Source organism: Brassica oleracea, chromosome C5 (genome assembly GCF_000695525.1).
Source record: "Brassica oleracea var. oleracea cultivar TO1000 chromosome C5, BOL, whole genome shotgun sequence".
In the NCBI taxonomy this organism is placed as follows: Eukaryota; Viridiplantae; Streptophyta; class Magnoliopsida; order Brassicales; family Brassicaceae; genus Brassica; species Brassica oleracea.
This window is the reverse complement of record NC_027752.1, coordinates 13,663,313-13,669,125: the sequence shown is the minus strand read 5'-3', so window position 1 is coordinate 13,669,125 and position 5,813 is coordinate 13,663,313. Positions and strand designations below refer to the sequence as shown.

General features: G+C 30.9%; 1 pseudogene; it reads left to right on the top strand.

Moving 5' to 3' along the window:
* The first annotated feature begins 2,070 nt into the window (after positions 1-2,070).
* Positions 2,071-4,629, top strand: LOC106344563 (annotated as a pseudogene).
* Positions 4,630-5,813: the final 1,184 nt, after the last annotated feature.

The window sequence follows — 5,813 nt, the reverse complement described above, 5'->3', positions numbered from 1 at the left end:
ATACTTTTTATTAAACTAACTATCAAATTGATTCGTACTATACAACAAAATATTTTCAATTCTTTCTTTAAATAAAAACTACGAAATTACCTAATATGATTAACATATATATGACAATTAATGATTATGATTAATACATATTTGATAACAATTTTTTTATTTCTCTCTTTTTTATTTAATTGTATATTATTAAAAGTAATTAAACAATCACAATAAACATATAATAAAAAAAATTAGATTTTTTCTTATTTGTTATATTTTTGAATTATTTTAAAACGACTCAAAATTACTATAAATGGTAAAAGTCCCACATTGAAAATTTTCTGATCAATAGTTTAACTTTTTTTTGTTCAAGTAAGATACAAATGATCATAAGTTGTATGAATATGAAGTCTCATTAATAAATATTTATATTATATGTATATGTACATATTAAAATCATTTAAATTAAATTATATATTATATATTATATAAAATATATAAATATGTTAATTTAAAATTTTGCATTGAAAAAGTATTGAGATCTGAATATTTTAATTTTAAAATTTGTCTTAAAAATCTCACATTAATTTTTTTGTGATTAACGATTTAAATTTTTGTTACAACAAATATACAAATATTAATAAAATCATATGAGTAGGAAGTGTTAATGATAAATTATTTATATTAAAATTTATTATATATCTATGTCAGTATCATGAAAGTTTAATTATATACCATATAAAGTAAATAAAATGATTATTTTGATTTATTTACCAAAAACATGATTGTAAACAAACAAAAGGTATTGGTTTTGATTTATGTGCTTACTTTAATGTATATACTTTTATGTATACAAATTATTTTTAAATAGTTATTTTCTAATATGTTATTTGATCCTAACAATCTCGAAAATACACCTCTTCAAATCTAAGTGATTTTTAATATTGGAAGCACTATATATATATATTATTTCATTCATATTAAATAATTTTGTCTTGATTTTTATTCCTAAAAATCTTTTAATTAAATATCATGACAAGATTCTAATCACCTCTTTTTGAGTTTGTTCGAAGAATGAGAGATTTGATCATTCGTCTAATATTTCTTTCTCCCTAATACCCTATTTACCTATTATAATTATAACAATGAGAGATTTAAACTATTTATTATAAGTTTTCTGGTTTATCATTTAATAAATCAAACAGTTTTTAGTTTATACATAGTTTACATATACTAGAATGGTAAAGTATTATGTATATTTTTAACGGTATACTTTTGAGTAACTAAACCTCAAAAGCGTAGGTTAAGAAGATAAGTAATGTTATTGTTGTTCTAGAATTAAATGATTTTTAGACCTAACTGGTGAATTTATACTAGATAGACATTTATATTTTGAGTCAATACTTATATTTTATAACAGCTTGATATATTAGATTTGAACACTAACATGTGAATAGAGTTTGCCGGTGATTTTCTTCAAAAAAATAATTCTTAAATATGTATTTAGAGTGGAACTAATTTTTATAAATCTCTATCTTTTTAAATTGACATTTATGTAATTCACCAAATTCACAAAAGAAGTTAAAAAAGAAACAAAACTTATATTAATGAAACAAAAACAAGAACGAAAGCACAATTTTATAGAGGTAAAAATGAAATAACTTATGAAGAGTCAATAGTAAAAAAATCGAGAGCATAAAACCTAATCCTCTTTTGTCATTTTACAATCAATGATGCCTATCTAATTTTGGTGATTTGTGTAAACCACAAACCTTAATTTTCTTTTGTGCATATGAAATCTTAAAAATAATTAAAATGAGCTGTAGTAATTTAAGTCTTCAACAATGATGATACATTTAAGAAACCAACATTTATATTCTTCATTTTACAATCGATAAAAATTGTAGTGTTGAAAAATGTTGAAACCGTTAGAAAACAAAAATTAGTATAAAAAACTCACACCGCACATACGTGCGAATTATCATTGGTATGTTAGTATCCGTTGAACTTTTTATATGTTGGCGTTGTTAGTTGGATATATAAGATTATAACACTTTTATATCTATGGACCATACATGGCTAATCTCGATGGATAAAGAAACTGTAACATCCGATTTTTAGTATATGTGAAAATGTTTAAAAGAACTGATTTGACTACCTATGTCACCAAAGTTGAGTTATTTTTTCCGTCACATATATGTTTATAACTCCAAGATTAAGCGTAGTTGGACTAGAGTAGTGAAAGGATGACTAACCTATCGAGAAGCGATTCGCGATACCGTGCGAGCTAGGGAAGCCAAAGCATGGAGAAAAGTCGGATGATAATTTCAGGGTCAATAAACAAGACATCCAGGTCCTACTCACTGCTTTCTAGTTCTGGTTCTTTCTTAGTATCAAATCATTTTTCTTCAGGAACAATCTACACCTTATAAGAAAGCTGTGTTCGAGGCTGTTAGTTATCTCATCTCCGAGGACAGGGATGATGACTTGGCTCTTGAATTGCACACCCAGGTTGGTTTCTTACTTACCTGAAACATTATTACACACTCTTGTTTTTATCTCTGAGCCGTTGTGGTTTCTGTAGCTACTTCAAAGATTCCCCAAGGATCTGGCCTCTCTGAAGAGAGCACAGGTGTTATGCTTCTACATGGGACAGCCTGCTCCCTTTCTGAGTCTTGTTCAGCAAGTAAGTACTTAAGTCCACAGCGAATGATCAGATTCACGGTCTAAAGGCTATTAAAGTTGATTGTATCTGCTTAATATTTGTAGGTTCTACCAGTGAATCAAGAAGAGAGTTACATACACGGTATGCTTGCCTTCCCATTGTTAGAACTTGGTCGAATGGAAGAAGCTGCGGCAGCTTCCAGAAAAGGCTATGAGATTAACAAAGAAGACGCCTGGGCACATCACTTTGTGAGTACCTCAGACAATGTTATTCTCTGTTATCACTCAGTAGCTCTTTATCTATCTTGTACTTTTTGTGTTTGTTGCAGTTGTGTCATGTTCTTCAACATGAATGTAAGTTTAAAGAAGCAGTGGAGTTCATGGAAGAACTCTCAGAATCTTGGCAATCTTGCTCATCCTTCTTGTAAACCATTTTCCTGAAGACTCATCACATACTGTAAACATTATTATTTTTTATTTCTCAAAACATGTATAAAAATGGTCAGGTATACACACAATTGGTGGCATATTGCTGCTCTCTGTTACTTGGAAGGAGGGTCACCAATGAGAAAAATAGAGGAGATTTATGATAATCACATCTGGAAAGAATTGGAGAAAGGCGACACTGTTCCCTTGAAGTAAATCCTCTTTTGGATTTAGGAACTTTTATGCTTTTACTTCCCTCTAATCCAAATCCTCAAAATGTCTGCATTTCTAAATAGGTTTATCTCAATGCTATTGCTTTGTTATTGCGTTTGGATGTAAGAGATGCTCTCAAAGGTTCGTTTGAAGACCGTCTTAAACTCCTTGCAGCTCGTTTGACTGATCAGGTAAGATATTCACTAGTGGGATGATATGTGTGTTCTTTTGTTCAATGGGATTTATTGATATTTGGAATGATCAGTTGGTTTCTCTGCTTTAACATCTTAGGAAAACTGGTATATGTCATGGCACCTTGTCACATTGATAGTTTGGGGATTAGCCAAGGTTGGAGAGTCTTCAAAATTTGAATTTATGTTAGTGTACAGTGTCTAGTTGATACCAGATTTGTTGTGAATCTGTGTTTGTTGTTGCAGATTATCGAAGATGAACAAGAAGAAACAACAAGTGATGCAGAAAGGGGTTCAGATTTGTTTTCCCATCTTTGATCTTCTTCTCCATCCAAACAACTCCTTAATATGATTCTTGTTTTCTTTTCATATCAGCTCGGAGAAGCTGTCTGTGAATACGCAAAGGGTAACTACAAAAACAGGCTCTAGAACTACTTGGTTCAGATTTTAACGCCTTTGGTTACAAGGTAAAAATAACTCCATCTAGTTACTCAAAAACTCTCTGATTTAAACACAATTGATTATAATTTTTGTTTTAACTGTTTGATGGTTGATGGTAGGTCATTGGGGCATCAGATGAACAGATTGATGTTTTCAACGAAATGTGGTGCCAGCTGCTGCTTAAGACAGGCCAATCCAAGAATGGTACGGCTTGTTGTAGAGTCTTTAAATCAGTTTCATTAAATAATTATCTTGTTTAGTATATAACAATGAACGCTCTTGACTATGACTCTATGATGTATGCAAGCCAAAGAAGTGATAAGAGAGAGGATCAAGGTCAGAGATGGTGTTCCTTTCATGTGGCGTTTGCTGGTAAAATATAACAATGCATTCTCAGGCAGGATTTGACATAGTTTTATCATGTGTCAATGGAATTTGGTGATGAGAAAAAAACTATGTCGTGTTTGTGGTTGCAGGAGAAGAGTTATACCATGGTAGGGGATGCAGAGGCTGAGAGTGCAGGAGAGAGAGCTAAGAAGCTTGAATCTTCTTATTTCTAACTCTGCTTCTTCTTCTTCTTCTTGATAATAACTTAATAAGGTGCTTACACGTTTCTAAGATAAAAGAGGAAAATCCTTTAGAATAAGTGTGGTGTACATACTTTTTTAAAAGTAAAGAAGAAACACTTTTACTTGTAGCCAGTAAACAATAGTTTTGAGAATAACATTTTGACACTATTTGCAACCGTTTTCAGTTTTGAGGCTGGAACAAGTGGTAACCTATTGGCTGAATTAGAAAAGAAAGAAAGAGTTTACATCATTAGTATGGAATTTATGCTTTTGGCTGAACTGAAATAATTTACACAAAGCCTTGCATATTGCTATTTTTTTTTTTGGGAGAAAAGGCATAACGTTGCATATTGCTAGTACACAATTAAGTGTGACAGTATCAGGAGTGCATACTACACACAACTTTTCGATCATCATATAATGTAATAACGGAAAGGATTGTCCACTATAAACGGATATTTTCACGAAAATAATAGTTCTGGCGTCGTTTTCCAGCGACAGTGCCAGCCAAAATACGGAATATTCAAAGCGAATATGGTTCACTCCTTTTTTCATAAATGGCCGTTTGTTCGAGGATTCGAGACTTGGTCTTTGTCTCTCTTATAAACGTATCTTATCATTTTGAATGTGTGTATTACTTTCCCATACTGTCTCTTAGTGACAAGTTGACCGAGTTTACTAAACCATGGTGTAAGGAGACCACTGAAACCAAAACCAACTAGTGACAACTCAGTCGACCACAGACAGCTTCAGCACTCTCTTTCTTATCTCGACCTTTCTTCTTCTTTATTTGGCTTAATTAAGTAAGTCTCTACCGTATGTTTTAATTCTCCCTTTTCTCTGCCTCTCTATTCTATATATAAACGTATCATTGCGAGTCATAGTGATCAGATCAATATAGGAGAGACTTGTTAATTATTAAAGATGTTGTCTTCTCTAGTTTCTTCAATGCTATTTCTTCTTCTCCTGGTATTTTTGCTTCATATGGATGACGCATTTTGTGCTCAGACTGAGATTCGTAAACTTAGTGAGCCTTTTCTTTTCTTTATCTATGGTTTATTATTAGTAAAAGACATGTTAACATTAAAATATTTGATCCAGGCACAAGTGTTCACATACTTTTTGTTCGTTAGATTTAATTATATATTTGAGAAAATCATATCTTCCTACGTCTCTTTTTACCACATTCAGATATGAAGGAGTATATTTTCAAGATTAATAGAAAAAATCATATCTTCTATTGATAATTTAAATCATTTTGATCATTTTTAACTATTATATAATCCATCTTTTAAAGTATCTATGTTATTCCTTTAAAATCCATTTT